The sequence below is a fragment of the Pieris napi genome, chromosome 20 (assembly GCF_905475465.1).
Source record: "Pieris napi chromosome 20, ilPieNapi1.2, whole genome shotgun sequence".
NCBI lineage: Eukaryota > Metazoa > Arthropoda > Insecta > Lepidoptera > Pieridae > Pieris > Pieris napi.
Genome location: NC_062253.1, coordinates 10,294,375 through 10,306,289, shown reverse-complemented (window position 1 = coordinate 10,306,289; position 11,915 = coordinate 10,294,375). Strand labels below are relative to the sequence as shown.

Here is an 11,915-nt window from a genome sequence, read left to right as displayed (position 1 = left end):
CTATTAGTACTATATACTATCAAATAGTCGTTAATTTGTAGATCTATTAATATTGGCAAATCGAATACACAACAAGTATTAACGGTTTTCATGTGATTTGACTTTGACGTTGTTAATTTATTAGGTCTGTAAGATAATAATGACAGTGACAGCTGACAGTAGCGCCATTGCTCAGACAATAATGAAAGCATTTAAAACTCGCTCGTACAGTGAAGGAAAGCATTGTTAGGAAATCGGCTTCCCTTAGACTTCTTTTGGACACAAAATTCAACGTGTGTCAGACTACTTGCCTATTAAGAAAAATACTAATGTCTACAATCTCGTCTTCAGCGCTGTTAAATCTGGCCAACTTCATACAGAAGAAATGGTTTGTTTGATAGCTCCTGAAAATAGATTTATGTTTAATTGAAATTCTAGAGTACGAACCTAAGCATATACAGAAACCTGAATCTAAATTTATCTAATTGTTACATGCTTTTGAATATTCCGTTAAAAACGTAGTCGCCAGTATTAGTTTATTACTAATTAAATGTTCATTAAACAGTCCTCGAAAACACCGCAAGACGCAACTTGTATGACCGAGTCAATTGACAACCCGAAACCTGATCAAAATTGTCCGAATTCCAGCCCTAATAATCGAATCAATCAAAAAGAGAATCTCAACTTTGATACTCGCGACTTTGGGTCGAATACTCAAGGCCTGGATAATCGCAATGGCAACCAAACTGGCTTTGATATTCGTGGTAGCGAAATGTTGACTCGGAAAAGTGGGCTGATCCTTCGTAAATGCGACGCGAACGAGCGCGTTGGAGGTATATCTGCTAAATGCGTGTTCACTCTACACGTTGGGACTGTTATCTTGTCTGATCAGGTTTATTTTATTTTTTTGTTTGTCTTGTAAGAAAAATAACCAATTTCCAAGATTCGAATTTACCAGAATATTTCAAATCCCTAAAATTATCCCGTTATCAGAACCTGTTTTTTGAAGTTATACTTCTTTAGGCGCATGAAAAATTGATGAGAGTGAAATTTTACGATGCCCGCGCACCGTTACACAAAATTATCAGTATGAAGTTGCCCACTAACGAATTCATTTTAAATCAGCCGGGCGCCGAGCGTGCGCGAGCGAGATGGGAATAAGACAATCTACAAGTAAAAAGAAATAGAATATGCGTGAAGTTAGCAGCATGCCAAGAATTTTGAATGACCATAATGACCTTTTAAACAAATATAGGAGTTTTAATTATTTTTTCAAAGAAATTTAGCAATGCTTTTTCACAAAGACCTATTGTTACTTAGTTAAAAGGTTATGAAACATACCTAGTTATTAAATTGAATGAATAATATAATTAAATAATAAATAATAATAATTATTATTAATATTAATTAATAATTGAATAATATACCTACTCTATATTATTAAATTATTAACGTTAAATATTTATTATGAATTATTTAATATTTTAAAAAAATAAAGAAAGTCAAAGAAGTATAACTTCTTACGCGCGTACATAAGTACACGTACCATTTTTTTTAATTATTTGAAAATGAATGTAGCCTATGTTCCTCCGGGTTATTGTACTATTCTAATGGTAATATTTGAAATTGGTCCAGGAGTTTTTGAGTTGGTTATTTACAATAATATAATATTCCACTTTGGTGTATTTGTGTAGATATCGCTTATGAATCGAAGAATAATATTTTTTTAGTTTTTTTTTTGTAACTACAAAAGCTTCGAAGATTCCATCATTTTTGCAAATTTGTAGAACACCCAGTCTTTATTTGCAATCTCTAAATTGCTTAAGTAACCGTTAACTATTAATAAACGATTGTGAGTAGTGATGTATAACCCTTTTTTAATGTTTTGTCCTATATATAATGTACGCTTATAGTATGTTAGTAGTACGCTTTATTATACTGTAAGCAATACTGAATAATATATTTCTATATCAATTAGGCAGTGATAAGCTCCCGTGGCAAAGCATTAGCGTTAACTTGGCGATTCTACGATCAGCCACCGAGTATGACCCATCAGCTCGCAGGACGAGTGATGCATTTTGACTTCTCACTGGAGTATGACACACGGCTATCTCAGAACTTTCTAGATTATCTCAAACATGTAAGTTTTCCTACCTTTCCTTGTCATATAGTATATTAAATATTATGTTATGTTTTCCTGATGCTGCTTAATATATGTATGATAATAATCATTTATCATTTGTCATTGTTTTATCACAAAAGATAAATAACAAAAAATTTAGAATAATAACTGGCGACAGTTTCATCATTTGTTAAATACAGATTGATATATTAAATACAACATAAAACTCACTACTGTGAGTTAACTAAAACAGCAAGATCGCGTTGTACCTATGAAAACGCAAATTAATAGTTTCCTTAAATCAGAACCGGGATGTATAATATTTTTGAAAAGTTTTCTTGTGCCCACTATAATCATAATCCAGTGCTACATCCCTAATGGTTATTGGGCTCAGATTGCATCATCTTTGATCATTTTTATTTCATAGACAAGTAGATCAGCCTTCTGTCTGACACATGCCATCGATTTTTACATTTGCGACGTACCGATGTTTGCGTTCGTCGTACAAACATGCACGAACGTCGCACGTTGCAGCCTCTAGACCATCACTGCTATGATATAATAATCTTGGTTATTTCTATAGATTGATGAATCTCTGAGAATTTGCGTTTCTGCATGAATCAGACGTTAATTTAGGCAAGCAGTTGAGCCTTGTGCGCATCTTTAAGTTTTGAATACGTTTCATGACGTACAACGTACAGCGTACGAACGTACGAGTACGTCGCAGTTCGAGCGCGTTTTAGAGTTGAGTCGGTAAAACGGCGCCTAATGAAAAGTTTCTTAGTAAATAGTTTTTTTGCTAGGATGAGATGCCAATTATTGTGTGTGAGATAGACAACCAAGAGAAGCCTTTCGCGAGCTGCCTTCTGCCATTGCGTGACGCGTTGTTGCACACGAATAGAAGAGTCGATATGTCTTTGGCCCTGGTATTTCTTTTTTTTCCTTATTCCTTAACAGTTTAATTTTTAATACAGTAAATGTAATTTAAAAAATAAAATAGTTTTCAAATACGGCTTATTGGTAACATAGGTTTCCTTATACATCAAAAAACGTGTGGATATCCATATCAAAAATGACTGAACCTATTTGATGAAATTTGATCTGAAAGTTGAAATATACCTCAACTAAAAAGTAGGTATCGTCACGATATGAATAAGTTTCCGTGAAATTTGTAGACAAAAAAGTGCAGTTCCGAAATTTCCCACACGCCAGACACTTGTCAGAATGATAACGCGTTTTATTTTTACTCTGATTTTTAATTCCGTAGAATTCTGACATTTCATAAATGTTGCTACTAAAAAAGTTCTCCACCGAAAAGAGGACAAATTTGACTCATTTTAGGGCAATAAAATAAAATGCTACGTATTTTTTATGTTTTACCTACAAAAAGGTAAATCTTAATATTAACTTACTCAAGTGACCTAATACAAAAATAACAAATAGCTGGCATCACTACCTAAAAATTCCAGGTTTAGTAAACCTTTAAAAAAAAAAATGTTATCTTTACTCGTGCGTTTTTTACTGTTTGTGACAAGGGACGTAATTATCAGTCGCCGTAAAACCACTTTTAATGTTGAGCACCACACAATAAAATAGATACATTCACTAACAAATAAAATGTTTGTTTAGAGTTAAATGTTGACTCATATTGAAATTGAAAAATGTGCCTGGCCAAAAAGGTTTGTAATCGGAATGTAAAAAAATGATAGCCGTCAGAATTCTACGGAATTTTTAATCAGAGTATAGTCGATTAAAAATAAAGTAAAAAAGTAGATAGTAATACATCTGGTATTTATAAGATACTGAATGTAGATTTCCAGTACTGGTATTAAGAGTAAGGAGACATCGATGAATAGCTTTACAATGAACGAGGAGTTGGGGGTGTTAGATGTGTGGTGTATGCTGCGGGTACCACCCAGCATGATGGGAGTCATCAATGACGTCATCTCACAGGTAAAAATACATTTATTATCTTAGTAATAAATAACATAGTCATAAAATTAAATTACTCTTATGGGTAGGAGTCTCATCTGATGTTAAGTGATGCCGCCGCCCATGGACACTATAATGCCAGAGAAATCGCGAGTGCGTTGCCGGCGCTTTAATAATCGGTACGCTCTTTTATTGAAGGAATAGATTACAACATTAGTTCAGAAATACTTCAATGGGTTAGGGCGTAGTTAATAAATGCCAATAATCATTTTTCAAACAAATACAACCCTTTTGATATATTGGTGAGAATCATCCGCCGAATGTTATTTTTTCTTACTAAATTTCATATCATCGTTCTATCGAAATGTTAAAAATCATAACCTCTTCAGACGATCGCAAGTTTTCATCATCACCCGTCATCCATGGAGAGGATAGTTGATGATGATCACTCGGATTTTCACCTGGATCAGGACCTCAACCTGCGTAGAACGAGTAAAACAGAACTAATTGAATCGGTATGTTACGATTTTTATTATCCACACTTCCAATGTCGTGAATTGTTTCAAAAAAGGATCTATGTTTTAAAAATTATGCATTTTATATACAAAATATCTTTAAATTTAATAAAATCGCTAAAACTTGCCAGGTTTCACTTGGGACTAAGTAAACTTTTAATTTAGTGTAGTAAGAAGTTTTCACTCCAAAAAAATTCTATAATTAATGATATGTATAAAATTGATAAATTTCATCTAATTTTTTAATTGAACTACTTAATTGACTTAACTTAAAGCACCAAATAAAACCACGTAGATATTTAGCCCTGGGAAAATTAAAGAAAAATTAACCAATAGAGAAAATATTATTCATTGTAATTAATAAAGTTGTATGAAATTGGAGCAAGGCTTGAAGACAGTAGGCCATTATGCTGGCTTCCGCCCACATCTCTGAGGTCGTAGGTTCGATCCTCGGCTGTGCACCGATGGACTTTCTATGCGCGAATTTAACATTCACTCAAACGGTGAAGGAGAATATCGTGAGGAAATCGACTTGCCTTATACTCAAACAGTCGACGGCGTGTGTCAGGCACAGGAGGCCACCTATTTGCCTATTAGATTTAAAAATGATCTATAAACAGGTTCAGAAATCTGAGGCCTAAGAATGTTTTATCGCCACTGATTTATTTATTTAATTAGTTAAGTTTTTTTTTCAGAAATATTCATACGATTCAGAAAATATTTACGACATAATGAACTCCAAGAAATGGCGGAGATCGAGTAAGAATTAACTTGTTTGAATTTAATTTGAATTTGCTCAATTCGAATTACTTTAATTATTAATTAAGGTGCTTTGAAACATGCGGACGGACTTCACAAGAAGTCGGTGACTATTCTGCAAAAAGTACCACGAAGACCAACATCTTTGCCGACTTCACAGCTAATTGTGAGTAAAAGCATCAAACTTCGTCTTAATATGTTTATTCCATATGATCCATTCCTTTAAAAAATTTTAAACCTTTTAAAATTGCATCATAATTGTTTTATTTATTTATATCTTCACGCTTACTCTCGCTACATCTTGCTTTGCCTTTCTTTTATCGTCCATTATTACGGAACACGTCTATTCCGAAGAATGATCTTCTGACTACTGGTGATATTGAAGTTAATATCTATTGTAAGTGTAGTAGGACCAGTTGATACAATATATATTATTATTATATTCATTATAGATATTGGATCGCGATATTTATTGACCGTCTGACACTTTACAATCTCACTATTACCACCATTGATATACAAAAAACCCAAGATGCACACTCAACGTCAAAAAAACGTCCTCAAAAAATGAGCGCAACATTCGAAATTGTGCGCTCATTTCAAATAGTCTCGCGTCTATAAGTGGAGTCGATGTTATTTATTTGTGTTTTTTTTATAAATAAATTTATGTACTCTTGAACTTTTTTGTGTGTAGTTTTTGACAAATATATTTACGCTATATAAAGTGTGGGTCAGGAGGTAGCCAATTTAACATTTTTTTTTAATTTAAAGAAAAAACTTTTTAACCGGATTAAAGTTATGTATTATTATAATTTACAACTATTTAACATCCAACACCTTTGTCTTCAGTAACCGTGACCACGCACGCTGTAAAGCACTTGCTTGTAACATATACTGTTATGGACAGAAATAGTGTTTCGGGACACTTTCGAGCGTTACTTTTATTCGAGACTGTGCATCTTGGGTTTTTTGTATATCAATGATTACCACGCTCTCATTCCACGGTTTTTATTCTCAAAATTCAAAATCATTTATTCATATAGGTAAACTACCTGATAGGTAGGTGGTTGCCTGGAAGAGATCGCTCGAACGCGATAAGGCCGCCAGTTGCCTTTCCTTTACATGTAATTATTAAATTTTTTATATTATAATTCAACCAAGTGTAAAGAAATAATAAACTTATGAACGTCAAAAATGAAATATATATGAAATGCTTCTAATTTTACATTTAATGCCAGTTCTCAAATCAAGGGCGTAGAACGAAAGAGAAAACTGGCAATAAACTATCCGCCCCTCTTTTTAATCGCCAAGTTTAATGTTTTTAAGGAGCTGCAACAATTACACCATGTTTCACATGACATCTTAAGTAATTAATAATAATAAAATAAATTAAAAACAAAGATTTGTCCTCTATCAGCCGGAGGCATGGTGAAATAGGAGCACGCACTTACATCCTCGTATCGTGATATTGGATCGCGATATTTATTAAAATTACTTAACGCTCTCATTCCACGGCATTTATTTTACTTTCATTCTCTCTCTTTTTTATCCACCATAAATAAACTATAATGTAATGAAATATTTTCTTACTATACTGTTTTTGCGTCCCTAATTATTTGTTATATAGTTTTAATAAATAATAAAGAAAAAACATTATGAATAAGTAACAGCCACTAAAGGGTTTAACATTGGTGTCTGAAGCTGAAGTTCTACCACAAAACAAATGTCTTTATTAAATAACTGGAGTTTTTTTTTAAACCTATTTCTTTATTTACTAGGGAAAACTATCAGATGATAATAACACCTTGGATATAACGATTCTTTGGCTAGCGTTAAACGAAGAGTGTCGAGCGATGAACGATCCAATTGTAAAGCGTATATATGTTTCTTTCGCATTTCTGGGCAAAGCCGGTGCTGATATGGAAACGCCTAGTAGTTTGCCAAAGCCGAGGAATTTTATGGATAAATGCCATTTTAATTTTAGGAAATGTAAGTTTATTAAGCTGAATGTCAAAAGTATTTGTTTCAGATGATTTCTGTAAAGTAGCCATATATTGTTAATTATGTACGTTTGTATAGGTATGTTATCTAAAGCTGGCGGCTTCAACACATTTACACTTTGTGCTTGTGTAGTGTCTGTGAATAAGCGCGAGACGTGATGTCAAACTGAAATACAATCACAAATACATCATGAAATGACTGTCCGTCTCTCTCGCGCTCAGTCAAGCTTATGAGTATAAAAGAGACAGTTATTGTTTTTCTTTTGCTACTGTTTATGTTGATCTTTACTGTACATGTTGATCTTTTTTTTAAAACATCACCAGGGTAGTCTCGTGAAATGGTGCACAATGTTTTTAATTATTTTAAGCATCTTAATAAAAACAGTTTAATGAAAAAATGTTATATTTAATTTGACATCAGATGCGACTGGGGTTTCTAAGAGGAGTATTGAAAGAATAGTTAGTGAAGTAAAAGTGAAGTGTGTTGAACTAGTTGGAGCTTATGTCGAAAAATGAAAAATTATTTACACAAACTACTCTTATACGTTCTTGGTCAGGCTTAGAACTTTTGAATCCACCCTCTTATGCACATAATATTTATATGTATTTGACACATTTTTATTTATTTACAACCCACCCAACCTTACTAAAACCAGAGTAGACTAAAATATATAGCTTGGCAAAAAAGTAAGATTTTTAAACATACTGTATAGTGAAATTGCATTAGTGTGAGTACTGTGAACGCGCCAGCTTTCGATAACCGACCTATATGTTTATTACTTGTACGTACAAACTTTGCATAACTTGCATTTCATTATACTAGGGTAGCATGAATATGACCGTTAAGCGAGGCCCGTAAAAAGGATGTTGAATTACTAGACCCCTCTTCCACCCTCGGCCCAGGGTGTACAAAACGTGTCCTAAACTTTATAGTCTCTTTTCCAAGGTTTGATGCGTTCTGCATGCCTTGGAAATTCCACCATGACCGCCATGTGCGGTTTAAGCACTCGCCCGGTACCGTACCACCCTACTAAAGGCAGAGAAATTTAACTGTATAGAAATAAACTTGCGCTCTGATCGGGAATCGAACCCGATATCCGTCGCCTAGCAAATAGCTTATAAGACCGCTAGCCTATGAGGCACTTGAATACCTAATTATTTAAGGTTTTCGCCCGTTGTTCGTTGTATTAATTTGGATAAAGTATTACGAAAAAATATGTAAAAAACCTTATCATTATCATTTAATAGGATAATAAATCCTACAAATAATATTAGAACTATATAAGTAGTATAGCAGTAGAAGCTACTATGTATCCTTTTACTTGAGTCTACGCCGTAGCGCTTTGCTACGATCATTTGCAAATTTGTACATCTCATATTATTCTACTGAGTTTTCATTTATTTCTTAAACAACAATTAATAAAAAAATAAAGGACACACAGTACGCATTGAACTGCAACTAAAGATTTTAGAAAAAAAGAAATCATTTATAACCATATTAAATTTTAGCCTTTGCAATAAACGAAAGCGACGTGGTGGTAGTGGGGCAAATGGCACATCAACGCCAGGATAACACCACGTCTCCTGACCCAAAGGATTGTATTATCTTTTCCATCATCAGCGAACCACCTGAAGACCCACTCGGATTGGAGAGCTGTGAGGATATCGGGTATTTTTAATTGATTTTAATTAATGTGATCATAAAATAATTAACAATTTGTTTGGCCTTCATTCACGTTTACCTGTTATTTATTTAATGTCTCGTGTAGCCGTAGATTTTATTATGATATTTTTCTTCGAATTTGTTTAATGAAATAAGAAAAAAAAGGGTACGTGTACTTATATACGCGTGTAAGAAGTTATTCTTTGGCATTATTAAAAATAGTTTTTGATTGCAAGCAAATAATTAATTACAATTAAATAATCAAAGACTGGAAAAGGAGTCATTATAGTCAATAAAGTTCAGTTTACATTTTAAAAATTAAATAAATAAATATTTATTATTATTTTCTTACATTAAGTGTAACATAAATTCTATTATTATTCGAATGTTGTTTTTAAATTATGTCCAATGCCCTAGCATCTTCCGTGGGCAACTTCATTCTGTTAATTTTGTGACACGGCGCGCGCGCATCGTAAAATTTCACTCTCATCAGTTTTTCATAACGCGCCTAAAGAAGTATAACTTCAAAAATACAAAAATTTCTGCAACTTTCTATTAAAATATCGGTAAATTATGAATTGTATCGTTATATTTAACTAAACTTTACCTGTTGTCTTTTAGCTACGCCTACCTGTATCTCGGCGATGCATTATCTTCAAATGGCAACACTTACACTGAGGTGCTGCCTATCCGGACTCCGGACGAGGCCTATGTGTGCGGCCGATTAGCTGTAAGGGTCGACGGGCTGGCCGTCATACGGGCCTGTGTCGAACGGACACGCTCTTCCAAGTAGATCCAGTGAGTTATGATACCCTGGTACTTTTTTATAGATCCATTGATTTCTCCTTGTTTTTATTTTTAACCGAATAGCTCAAAGGAAAAGTTAACAATTTGACGTGTAGTTAAATTAAATAAATAAATAAATAATTTAATGAAAAATAAATATTTAATGTATGTATGTCTTTGTGTCTATTTATAGGATGATAAAACTAATGTCGATGTATCACCCTATTTGGAATAGATCCAGTAAGCTATGACACACTAATCATAGCTTACTATGACTACACATAGGTACTATGCTCTTATTGGTCCCATTTTGTTAAGCCTTAATTGAGAATGAGATCATTTTTAGTTATGTGACGAAGGAAACATCAAATCTCCTTCTCAAGTCTTCACTTAGTTATGCCATCCTGGTACTTTTTGTTCGTCAGGTTAGATTTTGACTGTAATATTTAAGTTATAAATACCAAGTTAAATAAAAAAACATATCGATGGTGACGTAATATTTAAACTTAATATGAAAACGCTTTTAAAGTAATTTTTCAAACGGTAAAATAAATATAAAATTCCGCAAAGCGGGAAACGGATGAAGAAAAATAAATAAACTGGGCTGGTGTAAATTATTGTTTGATAATAAATTGTATACATTAGAAATTTCGTAGCTTTACCGTGGTAATGTATAATTGTCGTCCAGGCAATAATTGGTTTTGATTTTGCTTATTTCAATACTGATATTTATACTTGGTACGCCTTTTTAAAGAGTTTTTTTGCTTACAAATGAACGTGAAATTTTACACAAAGAATATAAAAACGCAACGACCACTAGTAGACTAGACACGCATTTTTGCTTCTAAATGAATACCAAACGCACGCTAAATATAATCAGAAATTGAAAAGATTTATAAATTAAATTAAATTTTAATAATATAATACTTTATTTGGACGAATCAATCACACATCAATCCGTATGTAGTAGGACAGTTATAGTGGTGTGACCGAGAGCGACGGACGCGCGCCCGCGGCTTGTACACGTAATAAAACCCTTGTAACCCCCTCCCTACACGTGACAGTGTTTACACGCGAGTGACAGTGAAGTTACACTACAGTCTACACGTGTATATTCAAGTTATTTTTTTTTAATACACCTCGGTCGGCCTATAAATACAAAACTTTTGACACAACACAATTGAAAATCGCATACTGTTTCGCAAACATATGTTGTTAATAGACAGTAAAATTATCGCTTTTACATTATTATATGGTTTAGAAATAGCCAGCTTTAATATTACGCAAATAGAAAGTACACAAACCAAGTTTCTATTAACGGGTAGATTAACCGTCTCTATAATTGTATCTGAGTCTGTCGTCGTGTCTTTATACAAGATTAATGTCGACATTAACGATTATAGAATTTATATTTAGTGTTGTGTTGCTGGGGGATTTTATTAGTTTACCAACATTATCAGTATATTGACTTAGCAAAATCTTAAGATTAACACAGTTGAGTTATATACGTCCTTAATATATACATCTTGTTTTGTTTCAAGATCTCACGATATAAATTTCGATCTTTGCTATTCTACGAGAATTTGTAGAACAGAAAAGTTCAGTTTGACAAATTATTTATGTGGAAGCAGCTTATTAGATATATTTGTTCCATTGCCTCACGTAATGCTATTTTTTTCAATATAATGAAAGAAGTATAGGCATTTTCCGACGAAGCCAATTGGATGACGAAAAATCCAACGAGTGTAGGAGATGCTAAAACATTCTCGCTATATTTAAGCCAAGCTATTGATGTCGGCGATAGTAGTCTGGGTTTCAAGTTTTTGTGAGGTTAGGCCTGCGGAGATCAGGTGTGATTTGTACTGGACCTCGTCGTCTTATTATCCAAGATTAATCGGTCAATCAATCTGCATGGGCGCAAGGCGTCCTTGCCCCAGTGCCGTGCCAAAGATGTAGACGAATTTAGAACGGTCTAGCTGCTCCGCTATGTGCAAACTATCTCTCTTCCGTCATTCAAAAATAACATCTATCACCATGTGATAAGAGTAACGATGTACGCAATCACTGTCTTTTACTCTCCTCTGTGAACTTTGAAGGAATTTAGGCCCTAATTAGTTAGGTCTAAGGTCGAAAGTTTATAAGTCTTGCGTTGACATTTC

At 33.5% G+C, this 11,915-nt stretch overlaps 1 protein-coding gene across 1 annotated transcript in view; it reads left to right on the top strand.

The window, feature by feature from the left end:
• Positions 1-10,656: 10,656 nt before the first annotated feature.
• LOC125059686 (obscurin) overlaps positions 10,657-11,915 on the top strand; it is a 119,780-nt gene continuing 118,521 nt past the window's right edge. The window contains exon 1 of the mRNA XM_047664230.1: positions 10,657-10,781. The gene's annotated coding sequence lies outside the window, so the exon portion shown is untranslated. The remainder of the gene's footprint in view (positions 10,782-11,915) is intronic.